We start from the raw sequence: 26,840 nt of genomic DNA, 5'->3' as shown, positions 1-26,840 counted from the left end.
CTCTGGCACCAACCCGGCGACACGGAGGTCGCACGGGCAGGAACGGACTGGCCGTGTCGGCTTCGCACTTGTTTGGTTTTAGAAGGGCATGACATGCCTATATCAATGTCTCCCCCTCCTTTTACTCCTCCACCTCTTTTCTTTTGACTATATGTACTTGTCACTTTTCCATGTGTTAGTTGTGTCTTCTGAGCAGTTTGTCAGCTTTTGGACACCTTTGAAGGTGTTTTCTATGTGTTTCTATGTGTTTTTGTTTGCCTGCCATTGGTTTTAACGGTGTTCGACGGTGTTCGACGAACAGTTCGGCGAACATACGGGTGTTCGACGAACCGAACCGAACTCGAACACTACGGGGGTGGCTCAACACTATTAAATTAGTATTATATTTGAATATATTCTACTGCTTTGTACAAAACTTGTCATCATTTACATCAGTCCTGAAGAGACTTATAATCTCTTTTCCCTATCATATACTCAGACATAGGAGATCATTTTATAGGAAGCCATTTAACCAGTATTTGTTTCCCTAAACATAAGGGCAACACAAATTCCACGCAGTTGTTAACTTAAACTTAATTGAAACCCAGGACACCAGTGCCACAATGCAATCATAGTAACCACTCATAGTAAATCATGATAAAGTTTCCCATTCTCACTATAAACAAACTTGGCATAGGGGCAGGTAATGCATTCTATAACGTATACTTTGGCAAATATTTATAGACAGCAGTCTGCCCCTATGCCTCCCATGTGTCTTCAAGCAGGCAAAGATTAAATTACTATCTCAGCAATACAAATAACAGTCTTTACTGGTGCTGTTTTCTGGAGAACCTCTGACCATGTTTGAAGGAGCTCTAGTGTTAAAATGAATCTGTCAGTAGGATTGTGCCTCCTAAGCCGTCTATATAGGTCTTGATGAATCTGGCTCAATGTATCAACAGAAACTTTACATTTGTAATTTATAAAGACAGAATCTTTTCAGTACGAGTACGGGACTATCATTCAGCCTTTTCTTTACTGTACATTGCATCAGAATCAGTTTTTACTAAACTTAGTGATACACGTAATCACAGAAGCTTGCACAGGACCAAATTTATTGCAGCAAAAAATAATAAGCAGCATAAGCCATAAAACATATCAAGTTTGGTGTTGAGTCACTGTTTTCTGGTTCAAGATAGTTTTATATTTTGTAGTTTGTGTGTCAAGTTAGGTAGTGTCCGATTTGTATCAGTTTTAGATCATAGGAGACAAAGAGTCATCAGGTAGCACCTTCAAGATATTAATCTGACCTCTATGCTTTTAATGTTTGTTCAACATCTTGCACCATAAATCTCAGGATATGCTGGGTTTAAAAGAAAGTTAAAAAAGGACACATCTATATGTTAGGAAACATTTAATGTACTTCTGTTTAAAGTATTCAAAAAATATGTAAAGACAAAGACAAATAAATATAGTAAAACAGCTAAAATTTACAGTAAAGCAATACATTATATGATCCCACATACCATACATCTGGTATGGTTCATTTGGTTCTAGTGCACATAGTATGTCAGGTTCTACTTATCAGCCTTCTAATAACTACACAGTAATAAGATATAGAGAATAGCATTGACTGTCCCCATTGAATTCCTAAAAAAATGAATAAACTTGACTTAAGTAAGAGTAATATGATTAAGTGGAAGCACTCCATTAAAATCTGGAAAGTTTCTTTAAATAATATCGATAATATATGAATTATTTTAGGACTATTCTGATATTTTCTTCCATAGATAATTTTCCATTGATTATCATGAAGGCAGTTTTGCAATATTTATTTCCTAGACATTTTTCAATCCGACCTGACTTCCAACCATGCTGCCCTATTTGAATTTATTCTTTGCAATTATCTGCTCTAAGAGAAACCATAAAGCAAACTGTTTGCAGGAGTTAATCTGAGCACAACAGGAAACTCTTCATAAATGCAATAAATGCAATAAACCTGTGAAAAGAGAGTATATAATCGCATAATGTTTCTTCAGTTAAACTACTTTATGGATTTTCAGGGTGATAGCCTGTACCAAGGTTATGTATCTTTTCTAAATTAAGGGATTTGAAGCATGTTTCTCTAATTTGACAATCCAATGTGAAATTGATACTAAAAATTGATATCCTCTGGATGAGTCAATTTCTAGACTATGATATATCTTCAAGGCTTTTGTGTCCTTGGTTCTCCTTGTGCGGTAAAGAATCCTGTATCATATTGCTTGCTGATATCTAGCTGTCTAGTGTGAATGAATAGTGCTACATGCCACAATGTTAGATATAAATATATCAGCAGATATAACATTTTAACCCTTGGCTTTTGCAAATACTGTATCTTACAACTGTGAATTTTAAAATTAAAATCATTTCTGTATAGGTATATCAGTGTGAATAACCGGAGCTTTAAAGGTTAAATTTATTGGTATGATAAGAGAAAAGAGAAGGAACCATGTAGTGAACATCTTAATGACAAGTATATATTTAACCATATCTGCAATTTCATTATCAATTAGCCTTAAGATAATCAATGTTTAAGGATCAAAGGATATGGAGAAATGATTTTTTATGTATGCTACTGCTTGTTTTTAGTTAAAAAAAAGTCACATTAACTTTTTTTCTGGCTAATATTTAGCCACTTTGACAAACTTCCTGCAGCTTGCTGCTTGCTTTGGACTTTATTCTTGTCAGCTGTCCCTCCAGGTAAAAGATGCAGGATATGAGTCCTGTGCATATGCCTTTGCTAGCTCTTAGTGAATAAACCTAAATATGGGGAACAGAGCGCACAGTAGGGTGATACCCTATGGAGCGAGAGTAGGTAAGTGCTGGTTAAACTCACCTGGTGGAGTTGTGACAGGGACAACTCCTATGAAGGCATGAAGAAAAACAGCTGCTGCTGCCCCGTGGCTGAATGACAAATCCTCCAGAAGATATTGGATCCAGTTGGATGAACATGTAGGTGGACTGCGTTGCTGGAGTAAATCAATTCTTCAAAAATGTTGCATATTGTAATAACAATGAAAGATAAGAGACTATATATATATATATATATATATATATATATATATATATTAAAGTAGACATTATATCCACTTGTGCAAAGATGCTGTGTAAAGAAGTATCCCTAAGACATAAGAATAAGAATATAAACAAATTATGATTAAAGCGTGGAAAGCAGAACCTGTCAGATAAAAAAAAAAAAGGTACTTAGCAGCCCGTGAAATTCCAGGACCCTTGCATGTATCAGACTGGTTAAGAGAGTGAGCTAGACCCCAGATAGAGCAATTTCTGTCCAAGGCGTTCCAACATGGTATCCTCAACCAAAAAGTATGGGATTTTCACTCTACTGCCCACCCTACTCTGCCTACCTTCTATATGTTACCCAAGGTGCACAACTCCCTGGAAACACCACCAGGTAGACTTATAATTTCAGGGATTGGTGGCTTATATGAATGGCCCTGTATCTATTTAGATCATTTCTTTTATTATTATTAGTGATGAGCGAGCACTAAAATGCTCGGGTGCTCGAAGCTCGGGTCGAGCACATTGGAATACTTGGGTGCTCAACCCGAGCAACGAGCCCAATGTAAGTCTATGGAAAAATCGAGCATTTTTCTGGTGGTCCCCCCCGGCGGTCTGCAGAAGGTCAAAAATTGCCCAAATCGATGGGAACAGTGCTCAATTAAACGTCAGGCAGGCAGAATATATAGGCAGACAGGCAGGCAAGGCATATAGGAGGGTGCATGAAAAACATAGCAGGGCACTTGGAACACACTAGTGCCCACCGTGTGTTTTCATGCACCCATCTCTTTAAAAAAGCCGGCCGGCAATTCATCAGTGGCATACACCGGTACCCGACAATTTAGAACAGAAAGAATAGAGCATCACACATAGATTAGATAGACAGAAACATGTCAGTCACATATATAATAAGTACAGTGATAGTGTTGATTACTGTACTTGTTATTTAGTGTTAAAATAAAGGATTTATTAAAAAAAAAATTGGCGTGGTGTTCCCCGTAATTTTAGTCTCTAGCGGAGGTTAAGCAGACGGCTGGGGCAGATTTTTGAAGCCTGGGAAGGGGGTAATACCCATGGAGCTTCCCAGGCTACTAATATTAGCCCCCAGCTAAATACCTAGCCTTTACTAGCTATTAAAATTTGGGACCCCCAAAAAAAAATGACGTGGGGTCCCCCCTATTTTAATAGCTAGTTAATGCTAGGCAGACAGCTGGGGGCTGATATTGGCCCCCTCCCAGGCTAGAAGCACTAGCCGTCAGCCGCCCTAGAAATGGCGCATCCATAGGATGCGCCAATTCGGGCACTTAGCCTCGCTCTTCCCACTGCCCTGTAGCGGTGGCAGTGGGGTAATAGGGCTGGGGTTGATGTCAGCTTATAATGCCAGCTGAAATCAAGCCCAGGTTTGTAATGGAGAGACGTCTATAAGACACCCCCATTACTAACCCCATAGTCAAAGTTAAAAAAAAAACACAAACACCGAGAATAAAGTCATTTAATTGAAATACACACACAATTCTTTAATGTTCTATATTAAACCATACTTACCATCATGCCCATTCCAGCTGAAGCCAACGATCTCCTGCAATAAAAATAAAATAATAAACTAACCTCATCCTTACCTTTCCATGGATCCCAGGACGGCTCCAGCTCTGCTAAATTCACATGACAGGCTGGATCGTAGCCGAAAGCTGCCATCCAGCTTGCCATGCTGCCGACACTGAAAAGCGCAGGCATGCTTGCGCTCCTTAGTGTCTGGCTGTGACGGCATCCAGATGACACGAGTTCATGTCCAATGAACTCAGCTCACCTCATGCACGTTTGGTTTGGTTTATACTTTATAGTATGCATTAGGTAGATCCCTGTATGATATGGTGGTGTCAAATTTATCTGTTTTTTCTCTTATCTAGAGATGTTGCAGGCACCAAATGAATATTCAATGCACCTCATTAATTAATGTGACACACCATGACACGTTATGTTACTTACCGGATATAACAATCCTAACACAAAGTGTCTGAGAGGTGCACTGTGTAAGTAGCAATGACACACTGTGTTAACACAGTAGCATGCTTAAGCATTTAACACTTGCTAAATCTGTACATCTTCATTTCTGTACTGATTTTCCTTTCTACATCACATATGGGATCTCTTCTTCCTCACAGACACATATGCTGAGGAATATGTGATATCCACCTTATTTTTCTTAAAGTGTCTGCCATGGGTACTCTATTTGCTTTGTCCACTCATTCACTACCTACAGTGGGTATGGAAATTATTCAGACACCTTTAAATTTTTCACTCTTTGTTTCATTGCAGCCACTTGGTAAATTCTAAAAAGTTCATTTTTTTCTCATTAATGTACACTCTGCACCCCATCTTGACTGAAAAAAAACAGAAATGTGTAAATTTTTGCAAATTTATTAAAAAAGAAATACTGAAATATCACATGGTCATACATATTCAGACCCTTTGCTCAGACTCTCATATTTAAGTCACATGCTGTCACACCTGTCTATATAAGACCTCACAGCTCACAGTGCATGTCAGACCAAATGAGAATCATGAGCTCAAAGGAACTGCCCAAGGAGTTCAGAGACAGAATTGTGGCAAGGCACAGAACTGGTCAAGGTTACAAAAGAATTTCTGCAGTACTCAAGGTTCCTAAGAGCGCAATTTCCTCCATAATCCTTAAATGGAAGAAGTTTGGGACCACCAGAAGTCTTCCTAGACGTCGTCATCCAGCCAAACTGAGCAATCATGGGAGAAGAGCCTTGTTGAGAGAGGTAATTAAGAACCCCAAGATCACTGTGGCTGAGCTCCAGAGATGCAGTAGGGAGATGGGAGAAAGTTCCACAAAGTCAACTATCACTGCAGCCCTCCACCAGTCGGGCCTTTATGGCAGAGTGGCCCGGCGGAAGCTTCTCCTTAATTTTAAGCGATATATGTGGAGAAAACCAGGCACTGCTCATAACCTGCCCAATACAATCCCAACAGTGAAACATGGTGGTTGGAGCATCATGCTATGGGGGTGTTTTCCAGCCGCAGGGACAGGACAACTGGTTGCAATTGAAGGAAACATGAATGGGGCCAAGTACAGAGATATCCTGGATGAAAACCTCTTCCAGAGTGTTTTGTACCTCAGACTTGGCCGTGGGTTCACCTTCCAACAAGACAATGACCCTAAGCACACAGCTAAAATAACAAAGGAGTGGCTTCAGAACAAATCTGTGACCATTCTTGACTTGCCCAGCCAGAGCCCTGACCTAAACCCAAATGAGCATCTCTGGAGTGACCTGAAAATGGCTCTTCACCAACTGTCACCATCCAACTTGACGGAACTGGAGAGGATCTGCAAGGAAGAATGGCAGAGAATCCCCAAATCCAGGTGTGAAAAACTTGTTGCATCTTTCCCAAGAAGACTCATGGCTGTACTAGCTCAAAAGGGTGCTTCTACTCAATACTGAGCAAAGGGTCTGAATACTTATGACCATGTGATATTTTAGTTTTTCTATTTTAATAAATTTGCAAAAATTTCTACATGTCTGTTTTTTTCAGTCAAGATGGGGTGCAGAGTGTACTTTAATGAGAAAAAAAATGAACTTTTTAGAATTTACCAAATGGTTGCAATGAAGCAAAGAGTGAAAAATTTAAAGGGGTCTGAATATCAGAACTGATCAGAAATGATTGCTCATAATAGCATTGGTTGACATATTATTGCCCCATGTAAAAGGACCTTAACACTGAAGGATGGGGAAGAAGCAAAGACAGCAGATACAGACTGGAGCCTTATCCTGTCTGATTATGTCAGAAGATGCAGGACAACCAGCCATGTTAAAATATTGCACAGTCTCTCAAAAACTTAACTGGCAGGGTAATTTTCGGGCAGACTTTTTTAGAAAGTTGCTAACTGTTGGGTATAGAATGCATATGAACGATGAAAAATAAGAAAGAAATCTGTTCATTGACTTTAAGTTGCTTACCGGAAGACAAAAATGAGCATAGACATAATAATAGTATATACAAATGTTAACAAATTTTATAAATTTCACCTGCCAATTATTCTCTAATATTTTTTTATCCTACTTTGAGTTTGCTTTTCACGACTTTCAGGCTTTCAGTGGACGTCTGCATAATATTAACCAGAGAGGAGTCTGCAGGGACACTAAGAGAAAATTACCTAAAATTACATGATGTAATAAATATAGGCATAATAGATAATTTTATGCTCCTAATATATCACTACTCACATTATGAAATAGAACCAACTCTCTGACTTGGCAAGAACCCAAGGTGGTTGTGGAATTCCAGGCAGCATACAATATTAAGGCAATTATTTTCTTTCATATTTCACGAGGTCAATAAAAAGAGAGGACTATTCAATTCCACTAAATATGAATTAACACACTATTTTCCAGGCTGTAGAGTGGCATATTGGGGCAAAACAGGATAACTGGAATAAATCTTTTATTGATGTTTAAAATAATGGTGATGCACTAAATTGAAGATAAAAATATTGTTTAAAAGCTATAGAAAATGGAGAGAAAATATATCAATGTATATAAAGCAATTCATGCATTTAGGAATTATGTGCTGTAAGAAAATGCACAGTTTTTAAATTAAATCTTTGCCATTGTTTATGGAAACACCTATTGCATAATATCTATTTTGGTTTATGTTTGTGTAATTTCCCATGACTTTGGTGCAGAATGATAAGTAATCCTTCTCAGGAGGGCAGAGAGAAAGATTTCATGATCAGATATAGATCATTATCTTATTATATTTCAACATGCTAGCCAGAGACGGGCAACAAACAAAAAGTTAAATCAGTTTATGAAGAGGCAAACAATAACAATAGCATGTTCAGCACTCTGCTCAATTTGGTTAACTGTTTTAGGTATGTGCACACGATCAGTGTTCCTTCGGATTGGACTCAGCGCAAGTGCGCAAGTGCAATCCTCAGTGGCCAGATGTTACAGCATAGTGGATAGGATTTATACAAATCCCATGTCCACTATGCGTCTGCGGCACACCCACGGAAACAGACATGTGGCGCGTCTTTCCAGATTGCAGCATGTCTATTTCCTCCTGCGAATCCACATGTGGGCTTTCCCTATAGACCTAACTCCTATGGGGAAAGTCCGCATGTGAGAAAAAAAATGGCCACCACTCATTTGCATAATTAGCGGAAGGCGGAGGAGGCTTCTCCGCAACCTCGGGGCCGCAGTTGGCTCCGGATCATCTGCACATACCCTTATATTTCATAACGTGACTTGTGAAAATGTCCTCATACAATCTAACCATATTGATAATGTACACACTAAGGATTCATTAAGCGTTCAATATATGACCACACACCTGCTGAGACCATTATATTTTGTGTTTTCTTTTCTATAAAATCAACTTGCAATTTATAAACTATACACGTATCAAGTACTAAATGCATTTTAATAAAAGACAATGAATCCCTAATTCACAGAATATGGGACAAATTCCTGATCAATTGTATTTGACTGCTGAAACCCGATAAATGTCAAAATCAAAGGTATGGAATCCGGAAAATGAGGCAGCAGTATAGTACATGCTCAGCCTCCACTACATTCATTGTCAGTGGACTGCTGGAAATAGCCAAACAAAGCGTTCATCTTTGTCTGGCTGTCTTATAGACAATAAATGAAATGGAAATTGAGCTTGCACACCTACTGTATGTTCCATTAAACTCTTCACAATAGGGCCAATTTCCATTTTTACTTTTTCTTCCCCTTCTTCCCAGAGACATAACTCTTTTATTTTTCTGTCCACATAAACATATGAAGGCTTGTTTTTTTGCAGGACGAGTTCTACTTTTGAATAACATCAGTCACTTTACCACATAGTGCACTGTAAAACAGGAAAAAAAATTACAAGTGTGGTGAAATTGTGAAAAAAAAGTGCAATTTTAACATTGTTTTTTGTGAATTGTTTTTACAGTGTACATTTTCTGGTAAACAATGATCTTGCAATATGATTTGGATCATCAGTATGATTACAGCGATTCCAATAGTCAAGTTTGGTTATTAATTTAGTGATGGAAAAAAAAATCAGAATATCGCAAAAAAATATTTTGAGGTTGTGTCACCATTTTCTGAGATGCGTAACTTTTTAAGTTTTCGGTTGATGGAGCTATGTTATGGCTTATTATTTGCAGGGTGAAACTTCGTTTTTATTGATACCATTTTGGGATAGATATGACCTTTTTATCGCTTGCTACAACATTTTTAGTGTTATGGCAGCAGCCAAAAAAACCCATTTTGGCGTTCTTGAATTTTATTTTTGTTTACGGTGTTTACTGAGCAGGTTAGTTATTTTTATATTTGATAGATTGCACTTTTCTGAATACGGCGATACCACATATATGTATTTTTTTATTATCTTTAGCTTTTATGAGGGAAATGGGGAAGATTTTAACTTCTATGTTTTTTTTTTCAGATTTATTTAAAATCTTTATTTTTATTTTTAGCTGTTCTTGTTAGTCCGATTTAAAGCTATGATTGTCTGATTGCTTGTGCTATATACAGCAATGTCACAGCTTTGCTGTATATAGCAGAAATCACAGCCTCATTTGAAGCCAGGCCACAGGCTGGGTTTTAAAGAAGCTCCATAATGACAAGCACGGAGGTCTTCAACAGACCCTTTTCTGTCATAGCAACCCATCTGTGACCCATGATCACATCACGGATGCACCGATGGGTGCATAGAATGACACGCCCCCATGCCTGCATGTATTAAATGCCACTGTCAGAGATTGACAGAGGCATTTAACAGGTTAACAATCACAGGTGAAGCTCCTCTCCAGCCACAATTGTTATAGACAGGTCCTGGCTGTAACACAGAGCCTAGTCCTGCCAGGCATGGGGCAGGTTCACTCCGTGAGCCTGCTACATACACCTGCTTCCAACTTGATCCAAACATGTTATGAAGGGGTTAAAAATAGTTAGATTCCCTGGTCCTGATTTCTGCATTGTTGGGCTCAGAGACCCCCATCATTGTGCTGATCCAGGTAATGTGTGTATAACCTGCGTATTTCAAAGTTATTTCCAACTTCTTCCTCAGGATATAACCTAATCCTGAGGAAGAAGTTGGAAATAACTTCGAAATGCGTTGACTTCTAACCTTTAACAAACATTATTCAAGAATACATCGGTTTTTGAAATTTTATCAGCAGCGCAGGTTATACACAGATTACCTGGAACAGCATTTTCTTCGGTCTGACGACCCATGTCCTGCAGCAGCTTATTTCTGCCATTGAATGTTTGCAAATGCGCAACCATATCAGGTGATATCATATAGAGAGATTAGTGTACATAAGAACCCCCTCTGATTTCAATTGTATCAAATATCATCAGAAATGGTAATTAATATAATAAATTAACCTAACCTAACCTCTGTATGTTAACCTAACTGGTTTAGTGCATACAGTGGTCATCATAACCCCCCAAAACGAGGAACACCATAGGGGAAAATACTTGTACACATGTTACCTGATGTGGGCTGGAGGGTGTCACATAGTCGAGCATACACACTTCTACATTAAATATATGGCTAGAGACTATTGTTTTCAAGTTTTCAGAGCCATTATGTAGGCATTTCTGGGCAGCTGACCTTTTTGACCACCAGCAATGCTGTGATCTTGGCTCTGGAACCCCATCTTAAAGGGTGCGGAGATGTGCATGTTTGGCATGTTTGGCCTCCATTATATTCACTGTCAGTGGGACTTCTAGAAATAGCAAAGCAAAGGTTTTATCTTTTATTGGCAGTCCAATAGACAATGAATGGAACTGAGGATGAACTTATGCACAGAGACATATTATTGACAGGCTTTAAATTCATTTAATTAATTGTTAGTAGTTTAAGGTGGATTCATTGGGGAATTGGAAGACAATGAAGGAGTTGGCAGAAGTGGAGTAGTAGTGAAGGGAGAGGAGGATTAATTGGGCAGCAGACTTAAGGACGGCCTGGAGGAGTGCAATTGTGTTAATCGGGAGGCTGTAGAGGAGGATATTGCAGTAGCCAAGACAGGAGATGATGAGGGAAAGAACTAGCATTTTGGTAGATACAAGGTTGATGAAAGGACAAATTCTGGATATATTTTTGAGTTGAAGGCGGCAGGACATGTTAAGGGCTTGGCTGTGTGGATTGAAGGACAGGCAGAGTCAAGGGTTATTCCAGGCAGTAGACTTGAGATTGACTATACCTCTGACAGCAACACTGGCAGTTGGAGGCCTTGTTCTGCAACGAAAAGTCAATCTGATAGCAAATAACTAAGAGGGATAATTTTTGGATCTTTTTTAATAAAAAAGCATAAAATGTCCATCAGTGCGCTGTGTTATTAAACAGTCTTTTGGTTATTCTGTTTACAGTCTGTTTCTATGATGCAGTCATTTTGACATTACTATGTGTGTATTTGTGTGGAGTATATTAAGAGTTAGTTAAATAGTGTATTTATCTATAGAAATAATAAATATCTACTGAGTATGTTAAACCTTAAAGAACTACAGAGTTTATCCATGGTCAACAGCCTCTGATATGCAAAAGCTTATGAAATGTATAATTTCAGTGTGTGATATCCGGAGCAGTGAGCACTTTTGAAAATTGATTGCATTTGATAACTTTATTTTTTTTCAGATTTTAAGCCTTTAAGCTATGATATTATGGTAATAACCCTATAATATGCACTTCAGGTTTCTTAATGTGGTACTATAAGCTTCATTTTATCTCTACGTTTTATTTTTGAACACACCCATAAATTAAGTAAGGATCATTTAGCTGTCACTGATTTTTCTCACACAAAATGTTGACTGATTTTTTATCAGTATTTTTAATCAGATATTCATCAGTGTTTGGGCAGTGTGTCAGTTTTTACCATCAGTGTTTGGGCAGTGTGTAAAATTTTACCATCAGTGCTTGGTCAGTGTGGCAGTTTTTACCATCAGTGTATGGTCAGTGTGTCAGTTTTTACCACCATTGTTTGGTCAGTGTGTCAGTTTTTACCATCAATGTTTAGTCAATGTGTCAGTTTTTACCATCAGTGTTTGGTCAGTGTGCCAGTTTTTACCATCAGTGTTGGGTCAGTGTGTCAGTTTTTACCATCAGTGTTTGGTTAGCGTGTCAGTTTTTACTATCAGTGTTTGGTCAGTGTTTCAGTTTTTCCCATCAGTGTTTGGTCAGTGTTTCAGTTTTTACCATCAGTGTTTAGTCACTGTGAAACTTTTTACCATCAGAGTTTGGTCAGTGAGTCAGTTTTGTACCATCAGTGTTTGGTCAGTGTGTCAGTTTTTACAATCAGTGTTTGGTCAGTGAGTCAGTTATGTGCCATCAGTGTTTGGTCAGCGTGTCAGTTTTTACCATCAGTTTTTGGTCAGTGTGTCAGTTTTTACCATCAGTGTTTGGTCAGTGTGTCAGTTTTTACCATCAGTATTTGGTCAGCGTGTCAGTTTTTACCATCAGTGTTTGGTCAGCGTGTCAGTTTTTACCATCAGTGTTTGGTCAGTGTGTCAGTTTTTACCATCAGCGCTTAATCAGTCTTTTTTATCTTGAAAAAGATTCAAGATTCTTCCTATCAAACAAACATAAAATTTACATAACACTAGGATACAACTTGAATGGCATCTTAGTGCTGTCTTCTTTTTTCATAGACTCATAGACAAATAAGTCTTTGTTTTTTTGCAGATCATTTGGGCTGAAAACATAAAAAACCTCTGACACGTGCACAACCACATAGACCGCAACTGTTACCAGCACTATGAGTGAAAATCATGGATATTATTCTTCGGTGACTGACATCTGAAGGAGCCATATGATCACAAACTTATAAATTATGTCATGTCATTTGGTAGCTGGCTTGATTATTTATACTATTACTAATTTATTCTATTACAAATATTATTTTATGTATGATTTCTAACCAGTCTCACTTTTGAAACATGTATTTATTATAAATATTTAAAAAACCGTAGTATAAGTGAAAATATTGCTTGGTATTCTACAGTAGTTACACTACAAAACCATGACGAGAAAAGAGCTACTGAATGCTTGTTCTTACAAATTCTTGTCAACCTTTATACAGGCAAAACAGAGAACATTATAGAATACTTGTTATTGTGAATTTTTACTGTGCATGAATTAGCCTGACAGATATAAAAAAAAATATTGAACCAATTGTTTGTTTGTATTCAAACAGGTCCCATTGGTTCTGAGTCACCGCTCACTAGCAGTGGGTCCGCCAACTGGATTATGAGCATGTCAGGTAAGCAAGGAAGACAGATCATACAAAAGGTTTTCAATTAAAACTTCATTACCTAATATTGCTTGCCATATCCAATTTTGTCTAATTAAGAAACCTTACTCATTATGGTTTCAAAGTGTTAAAATGCTTGCAAAGAAGTGTACAGAGACTATATGACTCAGTACACAGGCTTCGAGCACAGAGGTCTATCTTTAGTAACTACTCTTCTGAATTGACAGAATGAATTAAAACATAGACATGAAAAAGTATTCCAGTCATAGCAAGTTATTACATTTTACACAAATCTACAGTTGAGTATGCCTGCTGCAGACCCATTCATTCTTTTTGATACTTCTAAAGATAGCCGAATACTCTATTCTGCAGCCTTCATCTGTCCTATATGCCTTGAATTGAGAAGCAATGCACATGCATGATCTACTATAATCACAAATTGTACATTGCTGACAGTCGATGGAGGACTCCGTGATCAGACCCTACCATTCTAGTGGTTATCTCTAGTGTTGAGTGAATTTGTTCGGCATTTCAAATTCAGATTCGTGTTCCTGGGTTCCGGCTTGTTCGCGCCAAAAAATCATCTCCGCCCATGAATATCCCTGATTTGCCAGAGAACATCTGGGTGACATCGTGGCAAATCAGGGATGTTCATGGGCGGAGCTGATTTTTTGGCGCGAACAAGCCGGAACCCCGAGTACGAACCCGAATTTGAAATGCCGAACAAATTCACTCAACACTAGTTATCTCCTATTCTAGGAATAGAGCATAACTTGTTATGATCAGAATAACTTTTCTTCTTGCTGCAATCTAAAATATTTTCTTATTCTGTAGTAAACAAAAGTAGAAAATATATCATGTGTTATTATTCTATAGCTCCAAGAATTACTTTTATTTGATAAACTGACAAATGGTAAGAGGGACTGTGCAAAAGCAGACTGCCGAAGTCTTTGCATAATGTACATGTCAAAGGAAGGGTTGGGAATTGTGCTAATGCCTTTTCAAGTCTACTTGATCTACTGAAGTTTCCTGCTGGGAAGCACATGCATTAAAAGCAACATTAGGCTTTATTTTACCAAAGCTGTGTGGATTCATCTACATCGTTTTTTTTTCCCCTAAAAATCTCAGTTTTGACTGCCAGATTTCCCTGGTTCAGGGTATATTTATGGATTGACTTTTGTGCTTTTATACAATTGTACAGTAGTTTGTTGTTAAAGTAAAAGCTAAAGGAAAAGGTTGTAAAAGACATTTGATTTCACTTTGTATTGAAAAATAATCAATAATAATGAATTTCTATAAAGTAACCTTATGTGGGAAGCAATAAACGAAGCATTGCAACAAAAATCCCAAGTCTCACACACCATTGTACACGTGTAACATACTGTATGTATTTAATAACTAGAACAATGTGATTTCAGCTAGTCAATAAACTGTGCAAATGGATTGTTATAGCTATGCTGATAAGAGTGAAAAGCCCATATTCAGTTATGGAAGGGGTGTTAGTGGTGATGCAAAGATCAGCTTTTCATTTATATACATTTCATGTCCATAGTGAGTTTGTTACACTAAGGACAAGAACAATGGAACCTCTTTTACTTTCTCAGGAAGTCATATACAACTATATAATAAAAAAGCTGATCCAAAAACATGTCTGGTACATGATTTACGGTACAATGGTGGTAACAGACAATAGTTGAGGTAGAGAAAAGAGAAGGGAAGCTCAATCCATAAAGTCATAGCAGACAAGTACTTGAATTAGAGAATATAGAACAATACTACACACACATAAATAGCTGCACATCTAGTAATAAGGGAAAAATACATGTTATTAACAAGCACAATACAGCAGCCAGAGATAAGACACTAAAGGGGATGTCCACTACTTTCATGTTGATGACCTATCAAGACACACTCAATAAAGCAGTGGTTCTGCAGGTGGGGACCACAGACCACATCTCAGTACCAATGCTTTGTGGCTGATGTTTTGGTCACTTTTGAATGTTGGTTGTGCTTTCACACTCGTGATAGCATGAGACGAACTCTACAATCCACAGAAGTTGCTCAGGTAGTGCAGCTCATCCAGGATGGCACATCAATGCAAGCTATGGCAAGAAGGTTTGCTGTGTCTGTCAGCACAGTGTCCAGAGGCTGGAGACGCTACCAGGAGACAGGTCAGTACACCAGGAGATGAGGAGGGGGCCGTAGGAGGGCAACAACCCAGCAGCAGGACCGCTCTGCCAGAGCCCTGCAAAATGACCTCCAGCAGGCCACAAATGTGCATGTGTCTGCACAAACAGTTAGAATACGACGCCATGAGGGTGGTATGAGGGCCCAACGTCCACAGATGGTGGTTGTGCTCACAGTTCACCTGGTGTAGGATACTTGGCATTTGCCACAGAACACTAGGATTGGCAAAGTCACCACTGGCACCCTGTGCTCTTCACAGATGAAACCAGGGTCACATTTGGCATTTCTTTGGAGGGCCGCTACTGAGATGAGATCCTCTGACCCCTTGTGAGACCATATGCTGGTGCGGATGGCCCTGGGTTCCTCCTAATGCAGGACAATCCCTGACCTCATGTGGCTGGAGTGTGTCAGCAGTTCCTGCAAGATGAAGGCATTGAAGCTATGGACTGGCCCGCCCGTTCCCCAGACCTGAATCCGATTGAGCACATCTGGGACATCATGTCTTGCTCCATCCACCAACGTCACATTGCACCACAGACTGTCCAGGAGACGGTGGATGTTTTAGTCCAGGTCTGGGAGGAGATCCCGCAGGAGACCATCCGCAACCTCATCAGGAGCATGCTTAGGCATTGTAGGGAGGTCATACAGGTACGTGGAGGCCACACACATTACTGAGCCTCATTTTGACTTGTTTTAAGGACATTACATCAAAGTTGGATTAGCCTGTAGTGTGTTTTTCCACTTTAATTTTGGGGGTGACTCCAAATCCAGGCCTCCATTGGTTAATAAATTTGATTTACATTGATGATTTTTGTGTGGTTTTGCTGTCAGCACATTCAACTTTGCACAAAACAAAGTATTCAATGAGAATATTTCATTCATTCAGAACTAGGATGTGTTATTTGAGAGTTCCCTTTATTTTTTTGAGCAGCGTATATATATATATATATATATATATATATATATATATATATATATACAGTGGGTACGGAAAGTATTCAGACACTTTTAAATTTGTCTCTCTTTGTTTCATTGCAGCCATTCGGTAAATTCTAAAAAGCAAATTTTTTTTCTCATTAATGTACACTCTGCACCCCATCTTGACTGAAAAAAGACAGAAATAAAGAAATTTGCTAAGTATTGAGTAGAAGCACCCTTTTGAGCTAGTACAGCCATGAGTCTTCTTGGGAATGATGCAACAAGTTTTTCACACCTGGATTTGGGGATCCTCTGCCATTCTTCCTTGCAGATCCTCTCCGGTTCTGTCAGGTGGGATGGTGGACATTGGTGGACAGCCATTTTCATGACTCTCCAGAGATGCTCAATTGGCTTTAGGTCAGGGTTCTGGCTGGGCCAGTCAAGAATGGTCACAGATTTGTTCTGAAGCCACTCCTTTGTTATTTTAGCTGTGTGCTTAGGGTCATTGTCTTGTTGGAAGGTGAATCTTTGGCCAAGTCTGAGGTCCTGAACTCTCGGGAAGAGGTTTTAATCCAGGATATCTCGGTACTTGGCCACATTCATGTTTCCTTCAACTGCAACCAGTTGTCCTGTCCCTGCGGCTGTAAAACACCCCCATAGGATGATGCTGCCACCACCATATTTCAGTGTTGGGATTGTATTGGACAGGTGATGAGCAGTGCCTAATTTTCTCCACACATACCGCATAGAATTATCACCAAAAAGTTCTATCTTCGTCTCATCCAACCAGAGAATCTTATTTCTCATAGTCTGGGAGTCCTTCATGCGTTTTTGAGCAAACTGTATGCGGCCTTTCATATGTCTGGCACTATGAAGAGGCTTCCATTGGGCCACTCTGCCATAAAGGCCCGACTGGTGGAGGGCTACAGTGATAGTTGACTTTGTGGAATTTTCTCCCATCTCCCTACTGCATCTCTGGAGCTCAGCCACAGTGATCTTGGGGTTCTTCTTTACCTCTCTCACCAAGGCTATTCTCCCATGATTGCTCAGTTTGGTGGACTGCCAGGTCTAGGAAGACTTCTGGTGGTCCCAAACTTCTTCCATTTAAGGATTATGGAGGCCACTGTGCTCTTAGGAACCTTGAGTAATGCCGAAATTCTTTTGTAACCTTGATCAGATATGTGCCTTGCCACAATTCTGTCTCTGAGCTCCTTGGGCAGTTCTTTTGAGCTCATGATTCCCATATGGTCTGACATGCACTGTGAGCTGTGAGGTCTTATATAGACAGGTGTGTGACATTCCAAATCAAGTCCTATCAGTTTAATTAAACACAGCTGGACTCCAATGGAGGAGTAGAACCATCTCAAGGAGGATCACAAGGAAATGGACAGCATGTGACTTAAATATGAGTGTCTGAGCAAAGGGTCTGAATACTTATGACCATGTGAAATTTCAGTTTTTCTTTTTAATAAATTTGCAAAAAGTTCTACATTTCTGTTTTTTTTTTCAGTCAAGATGGGGTGCAGAGTGTAAATTAATGAGAAAAAAAATAACTTTTTAGAATTTACCAAATGGCTACAATGAAACAAAGAATGAAAAATTTAAAGGGGTCTGAATACTTTCCGTACCCACTGTACATTTTTATTTATATATAAATTTAGCTTAAACCATTAATAAGTTGATATAGGATGCTAATTGTGCATATATGGCTAACATTTTACCATTTATGAACTTATGAAAATTTTTGTGATAAAACAGAAGTTAGTTATGGCTCAGCAGAAACAAAACCTTGCAGTTCTGCAGTATCCATAACCAGCTGTGCTTCATGAGTAAGACACCTTTAAAAATGTTGTTACAATATTTACAAGTACATATAAGGCTATGTGCCCACGATGCAGAAATGAAGCAGAAAATTTCTGCAGCATTTCTGCATCTCCCTGGCAGAAAAAAACGCATGCAGATTGTGCATGCGTTTTTCCTGCAGAATACATGCGGATTCACATGCGTTTCTGCATGCAGATTGACAAGCGGTTTCCAGGCGATAGCATCACTTGGAAAGTGCTTGACAACGAGGTCACACTGTATAAATCCATGCAAACAGAATGGATTTATACAGTGTGAACCGTAAAAATTAAAACAAATAAAGCTATACTCACCCCGGAGGCCCCGGCGTGGCTGCAGCGCTCGTTACTGTCTGGTTCCTGGCTGCCGGCATCTCGCGAGACAGAGCGGTGAAGGGCCTGCGGTCACATGACTGTGACGTCACCGCAGGTCCTCAAGCGATGCCGGCATTCAGAGACAAGCCGCCGGACAGGTGAATATAAACTTTATTTGTTATTTTATTCTTTTTTTACAGGTAGAATGGTACCCAGGTCTGGATGAGAGTCTCCTCTCCTCCAGAACTGGGTACCATCCGCACATAGAGACGCATAAAAGCCGCTTGTACAAATGTACAGTCGCGGTTTCTATGCGTCTCAATGCAAGTCAATGGCGGGAGTTCCGCTGCTCTTCCGCAAAATTAAATGACATGCTGCGGATTTTTGTACGCAGCATAAACGCTGCAGAAAAATCCGCAGCATGTGCATAGAACATGCGGAATCCCCTTGGGGACCATGGGGTGCGGATTACCTAGCGTTTAACACGCTTTTCCGCTGCGGAAATTCCGCAGCATAAACGCTTGAAAAACGCTACGTGGGCACACAGCCTAAGGCTGAGGCAACATGTGTTCCAAGACAGCAAGTCTCAGACAGGTCACGCCACCATAAAGTTCTGGGTAAATCGTTGGCAACTTGCTCTCATGAGAATATTTTAGAACTGTGATTTTGCTTTAAAAATAAAAGTTGCAGTCGCTCTAGACTTGTATTGAAGTCTATAGCAAGTGAGTCACATACAACTTGCAACTTGCGAGCAGCAGAATATCCAACACATTTGGAAACATTTGTAACTCTGTGTCAGAGTAGATCTAAGGTCTAAATGCAACACCAACAGGAAATCATTAGATGTGATCTTAGTGCCGCACGATGCATGACACTATGTAGCCCTATCCTTACACAACATTGTGGCAATCTGCAATCATTCATTTCTCTTTGTGCTATTGTAGAGCAAGCATATGATATGTTGGAAAAAATATAAATTATGAAGGTGGTCTAAAAAGTCATTCCTATAGTAAACACTTCAGAATGTTAATGTTCACATTTCCATTGGATTTGAAAATCATTCTGTGAAGCCTGTCATTGCATATAATCACTTTTACACTTCATTTATTGTAGATTTTTTTTAATGGTTAATAGAATTGGAGAGAATAGAATGAATTGTAATAAGACTTACGGGAAGAATAAAACTATTTAATATCATCATCTTTACAGTTCCTTGTGTTTGATATAGAGACCTCTTTCTTATTTTATCTTCAGCATTTCCATCAATAATTAACTTTTGAAAGAAAATGCTTTACAAAGTCCAGGACTGGTATGATATCGAACATTACCTTGAATCTCAAAGTGTCCCACTGTGGATGACAGCAGAGATCCTTTAAATGATCTATTAAGTGCATTATGTTTTCCATCTTTGTTCTCTTAATATTTTATAAAGCATTTTGAAGTCAGTAGTATAGATGGATTATGCTGTGAAGGTTCTTGATTTAAATGCACTAAGTGAATGCAAATTTGAATTTCTTCTGTAGGTGGAATTGAAAGCATGTGATAGGAAGCTGGAGAATGCAATTAAGTTCTCAGATTCAAAATTGGCTCTACGCGAACATGACATCAATAATGTATAGACAGTAAAGGACGGAGATATAGCTATTAGTAAAATTAGAGGTGGAATTTCATATAAACCAGCTTATCTTAATAACATTCACAAGTATTGTTTAAAAGGTTTGATCTATTGTTTACATCGAGTTTTGGTAAATTTATCATTTTTAAATTGTTGATGTTTTTTAAATCACTATTTATATATAATTTTTTTTCTCATTAAAGCTTGCATTTTTTTCACTGGTCACTAGGCCTTGTATTTGGTTCCCACTTCTGTACAGATCACTGTTCAGTAGCCATCTCACTACTTTTGCAGGCAGGATTGCAATGAAAGTAGACGAGTAGGATTAGAGTAGACAAATCTTTATCCACTATTCACAATAATTGATGGTCCCAACTCAACTCCCCTCCCCTCTGTGCACAGGGAATTTGGCCCAGCTCATAGCATGTTCAGTAAATACAAGCCCTTGTGGTAAGAAGACATCTATTGCTGCTTATGTGTATGGTACTGCTTAAAAGAACAGGAAGTGACCTTCCATTTTTCCTTTAGCTTCATCCTCTAGACTAATTTTCCCCTGTGTAATATATTTCCAAAAGTAGATTAACAGGACCTTGCAATAATAAGAAACATACATTTATTTAAATATTCCATTAGAATTTGTTGTAAATGATATTGATGAAGATTTCACATTGTCTCATTCTCATGGGTTCTCCACATGTATTACCACCAAAGGAAATCATAAACTGCTCACAAGATGCTAAAAACCACCAGATTTACTCCACCATTAAGGCTATGTGCACATGATGCGGATTTAATGCATTTTTGCTGCGGATTTTTGCAGCAAAAATGCATTAAAATCGCTTGTAATAGATCTGCCATGCACTGCAATGCAAATCCGCATGTGCTGTGCACATCATGCGGAAATTTCCGCTGCGATTTCGCATTGCGGTAGAAACCACAGCAAGATAAATTCTAGTGCAATTCCGCTGCGAAATCGCCAACATTAAATTGCATTGGACCGCATAAGATCCAGATGACTACATGTAGTCATGTGGAACTTTTGCTATTTAATGCGCGGATGGTACCCGGGTCTGGAGAAGAGGAGACTCTCATCCGACCCAGGTACCATAGTACCTACAAGTTAAAAATGAATTATAAAATTAAAAATATAAAAATAATAATCATACTCACCTCTCCGGCGCCCCCGGTCTCCTCCCGGTGTCCTCCCGGTGATGATCGGCTCCTCGGCTCCCAGCGGTGATCTGCAAGGACCTTCGGTGATGTCACTTAGTCAGCTGATGGTCACGCGACCATCACCTGACCGCTGACATCATGGAAGGTCTTTTTACATTACCGGTACCTGCCACGGAGCCAGCAGCGATGACGGGAGCAGACCGAGGCTGCCAGAAAGGTGAGTATAAGGTTATTTTTTATTTTTTATGTTCTAATTCTCTTTTATTATTATTATGCCGGTTGCATGGATTTATATTGTGTGACCAACTTTCAATCACTTTTCCAAGTGATGCGAAATCGCATGCTAAAAATGCTTCTCAAACGCTTGTCCCTTGCAGAAAAAACGCATGTACAATCCGCATGCGCTTTTTCTGCCAGGGAGATGCAGAAACGCTCAGGAAAAATACGCAGATTCTGCATCGTGGGCACATAGCCTAAGGCTTATCACACAATAAATTATACTGGCGATGCTAAAAAGACATGGATTCCTTAACTCACTGTTGGTCCGATCATACCCCCTCCTCTGATAAGCAGCTCACTGTCAATAGAAATTGTACACAGATAGCTGTAGTGTGGTCGGGGTTAGCTTTCTCACAACTCTGATTGTGTCACAACTGCTGCACCCAGTAAACTAAGTGATAGATAGTTGGATTCAGCTTCTCTTTTCCTACATTATGCTGCTCTCAGATGAGGTAGCAAAAACTTGCCGATAAATTCTCTTTAAATCCTACTTAGCTATTGTAGATCAGCTATCACAAATTAGAATTGGCCAATTACAAAAAAATGTATCCTTAGTGTAAAGAACACCTGGCTTTTTCCACAAATTCTCTCAGCTCTCCCCATTCTCTAACCCACCTTTTTCCTTAATCCTTATTTACCTTCATCGTTGTTTAATCCTTAAATCCTCACTTATTTGATACTTTTTCTGTCACGCTGCTATTGCTGTAAAAATACCACTATCCTTCAGTAATACTCATAATTGCTTTTTCATATTTGAAGTCTAACATTTTTTTTCTTTTTTAGTACACATCAACTTCTAGCCATATTTCTCAATTAGTGTGATTTTCTTACCCATAGTCCATCATTTGTGTGAGACACTCTTATGTCTAGTGATCCTACTGCATTTGTGTATATTTGTAACAATAAAAACAAATTTCAATTCATTGATATTAAATAAAACTCAAAAACTAGTGACACCTGTTCTTTAAAACAGTTGGTGTATGAAATGTACTGCTGCATGGTTTTTGTATAATCTGTTCTCTTATTTATTGTTGGATTGTTCTTCATGTTTAAGTGGGTAGTGCCACTTTATGGATGTTGCATAGTTGAACAATTTATTTGTGCTGTATTGATTGGAAGGAGCCTTTGATTTATGATGTGTTTTCATATCAGATAAGATGATAGCTGTCAAGCACTGCCCTTAAAATGGTGAAGATGACTCCAGCAATCATGAATATAAATTCTTTATGTGAGGATTTACTTTGACATCTGTCTTTGCAGACTGTGATACTTAACAAGATTAATAATTACAGTCAGGTGAAAGCCAAATGGAAAGCTTTGACTTGCCCTCACCAGTCCATGTGCTGTAATTATTTTGCGCAAGCAAAGAATAGAACATTTTCTACACTTTGCAGAAAAAAAAAGTCAGTCGACATCATAAAATTCCTGTTCAGTAAGCAAAAGTCTGCCTGCTGCTGTCAAAGTGGACATATTTTAAGTCTAGGCTTATATTTGCAGGGCCATGATTAACTGTGAAGCAAAAATTGCTTGTAATCAAAAGAAAAATGATTTTTTTTGCTGTCACTTTATATCAATGGAGAGCAGCATAGTATCTTGGTAAATAAACTTGAATTTATTTAGTAAAGGATAGATCATGGTGTCATCTCGTTCCTCCTTAAGGGACTATAGCAACACATTCCCAGTTTATTAAATGGAGAACTACATTTTTAGGTGTATTACAGAGGTTTTCCAAGAAATACACTTTGATTATTCTATAGGTGTGTCGAGGTTAAAATTAACAACCATTCCGACTCACCAAAGCGCAATCGCTGTCCTTCTGCTTGTCACGGGCGTGTCAGATGTGACAGACAGTCGCCCTGCAGTTGGTTGCAGAAGATCTCATCGTTATGCATTACAGACACCTTCTTTGCTGATTCACTCTAGGACCCAGTGGCTACCTCCTTCCTGCTAATTGACACCCTGCCCTGGATGTTTAAATAGTTTCACTTTGCAGCAGGAAGGTGCCAGTAATACTCACATGTTTCCTTGTGAATGCTAGGCGCTCTCAGACTGCTATCTTCCTCTGTGGTGCTAGGAGGACACTTGGAGTTATCTCTCTGAAGTTAGCTAAAGCTAAGGTACTTTACCCCATGTTTGTCTCCCTTGTTATCTTTAGTTGCTAGTGGGGATAGACTAGTGCTCATCCCCCTTCCCTATCCAGGGCCAAGCTATATGGAAATACAGGGTATAGGTTCGCGTGAACCAATATAGGGACATTAGTGGAGACAGGGTGATATCAGATCAGCCTAGGAAGTCTCCACTCCCCCCTTTCCCTAGAGTCTGGGCTCCCTTTCCCCCTTCCCTGTGTGTTGCACTTAGTCTTTCACACACCTTGCGTGACACTGCTGTCCTTTGTTGACAAGCTGCTTTGTGTGTTACAACTACAACACATGTGACTTATATGGTCAATCACTAGGCTTAGCGGGCAGCAAAGAAACCACTTGGCCCTACTGTCTCCCTTACATAAATGAATGCTTATAGACACATATGTACTCCATGCACATAACTAGCTGATATAATAATAAGTGGTGCTTTGTCATTATACAATAAAATCATTGAAAATCTCAAGTAGTAGAAGTGAAGATGACGGCACTCACCACAAGAAGATTTTTCCATGATGTGGTGAGTGCCGTCTTCCCTTCTACTACTTAGCACTTGGCTCTGCGGTCAATTACTGGCTACCTCAGCATCTTTGCCGAGCCCAGTGATTGGATGCAAGAATCAAGTGCATTGTAGTTGTAATGTCACCATTACAGCCTTTTACGCACACGCCCCGACTGACTGACGTGAGCGTGATTAGTGATCCCACTAGACCATGAACAGAGGAGTGCCTGGAGGGGCGTGACTAAGTATCAACTCGGTCTGACCAAGGTCGCACGGTGGCTCAGTCGACTCCGTGAACCAGGGAGGAACCGAGCAGAGGGACCATGTGCTACTCCAGGTCAGACCCCGGTCACAGCTGTTGACCCACACCGGGGAATGCAGAAACAGGCAGGTTAGGCTGACATACTGACAGGTGGGTACTGGCAGGCACGACTGGTATGCAGACAGGTGGGTACTAGCAGGCACGGCTGGCATGCAGACAGGTGGGTACTGACAGGCACAGCTGGTATGGAGACAGGTGGGTACTGACTGGCAAGGCTGGTATGCAGACAGGTGGGTAGACAAACAGAGCAGAGCAAAACCCGCAGGTGCAGTAGACAAGCAGAGCAGAGCAAAACCCGTAGGTGCGGTAGACAAGCAGAGCAGAGCAAAACCCGCAGATGCGGTAGACAAGCAGAGCAGAGCAAGACCCGCAGGTGCGGTAGACAAGCAGAGCAGAGCAAAACGCGTAAGTGCGGTAGACAAGCAGAGCAGAGCAAAACCAGCAGATGCAGCAGTCAAGCAGGAAAGGGGAAGATACAAACATTGAGACAAACAAGTAACAGCCTAGGACACTGTTCAGACAGGAACTGAACCAGGAACAAGATATAGGAACGAGCCTTGGAACTCAGCCCCCAGGGCAGCGGAAATAGACTAGAAGTCACAGATACAGGTAACAGGCCGGGGTATACAGCCCCCAGGGTGGCTGAAACAGACAAGATACAGGAGAGGACCTGGCAACTCAGTTGCACAGAACACACTGAAATAAAATGTTGCTCAGGCCCCTCCTACTGGGTGGAGGGGGTTTCAGTATCCAGTAACTCACAGCAATAGGCTGGGGACGCATTAGGACTGTGCATACAGTAACTATAAGAAACAGGCAGTAACCGCGCCGCCGCCCTAAGCAATCAGACAAGAGACATGCACACAGCAGATACTGGAGCAAAGTGTGCAGCCTGGACTGATAGGTAAGAAGGCGGTCTTGTATGGTGGGAGGTGGTAAGCCATGCCAGCATGCCGCCAGGGATGTTACACAGCCATTTAACAAAGACCAAGAGCAATTAAAGTAATTAAAGGAGAATTTATTTTTAACTCAGAAAAAACAAAATGACAATTTTAATGATTACTACAGTCTCAGAATTATTCATCTCCTTCACAACAAGAGTCTTGACAGAACTCCCTTTTTCAGTTATAACCTGCAGCTAATTTGATCCATAGACAAAAATTTCTGTCAGTTTTCCAGAGGAATCTTAGCAATAGCATTCAATTCACTAATATACTTGAGTTTGCATGCTTTATCTGCCTTATTCAAATCCCCCAAAAAGTTTTACATGGTGTTGAAGTCAGACAACTTTAATGGCCATTCCAGAAGTTTTTCTGAAACCAAGCCTTGGTGGTGTTGAGATATTCTTTGGCTCATTATCCTGTTGAAAGGTATAATGAAGCACAAGCTTCCACTTCCTCACAGAAGGTGGGACATGTTTTACTAAGATTTCCTGATTCTTATTTTAATTCATTTTTTTAGTTTTATATTATCAGTAGTGTTGAGCCACCCCCGTAGTGTTCGAGTTCGGTTCGGTTCGTCGAACACCCGTGTGTTCGCCGAACTGTTCGTCGAACTGTTCGTCGAACACCTTCGAACACCGTTAAAACCAATGGCAGGCAAACAAAAACACATAGAAACACATAGAAAACACCTTCAAAGGTGTCCAAAAGCTGACAAACTGCTCAGAAGACACAACTAACACATGGAAAAGTGACAAGTACATATAGTCATGAGAAAAGAAAAGAGGTGGAGGAGTAAAAGGAGGGGGAGACACAGATATAGGCATGTCATGCCCTTCTAAAATCCAAAAAGTGAGAAGCCGAGACGGCCAGTCCGCTCCTGCCCGTGCCACCTCCGTGTCGCCGGGTTTGTGCCAGAGCCGCGGTGAACCCTGACGGCCAGCCCCCCTCTCCCAATACTGGTGCCTGTCCGCTGGTGGGTCGAGAGAGCCCCCCCTGTGGTGGAGGCAGCTCTAAGCTTTTTAATTTAAATTGTCCCTCTAATTTGAATGAATACACTTTAAATCCATTTACAAGGATCTATTGGAGGGCAAGTCTCATGCCAGCAGCCGCGTAATTCCAGCTCCAGTAGCGTCCACTAAAGCTGCTGCAGTTAAAAAGCTTTTATAAGGATCGAGCTCGGCTGTCCACCGCAAGGCATCCTAGTGCCAGTCCCAGCCCCTATGCCTTGGGGTGCCTCCTGATGCTCTTCACTGAGTATCCCGTGGTCCCGAAGCATTTCCCTTGAAAAAAT

General features: G+C 39.9%; 1 protein-coding gene across 10 annotated transcripts in view; it reads left to right on the top strand.

The window, feature by feature from the left end:
• The window catches only part of LINGO2 (leucine rich repeat and Ig domain containing 2), a 2,408,131-nt gene that overhangs the window by 775,073 nt on the left and 1,606,218 nt on the right, over window positions 1-26,840 (top strand). For all 10 annotated transcript variants that reach the window (XM_073667628.1, XM_073667593.1, XM_073667612.1 and 7 more), the window contains one exon: window positions 13,256-13,321. The gene's annotated coding sequence lies outside the window, so the exon portion shown is untranslated. The remainder of the gene's footprint in view (window positions 1-13,255; window positions 13,322-26,840) is intronic.

The sequence above is a fragment of the Phyllobates terribilis genome, unplaced genomic scaffold, assembly GCF_046119375.1.
Source record: "Phyllobates terribilis strain yellow unplaced genomic scaffold, ASM4611937v1 Scaffold_1__5_contigs__length_1240528914, whole genome shotgun sequence".
Taxonomy (NCBI): domain Eukaryota; kingdom Metazoa; phylum Chordata; class Amphibia; order Anura; family Dendrobatidae; genus Phyllobates; species Phyllobates terribilis.
This window is presented reverse-complemented; position numbering and strand designations above follow the sequence as displayed.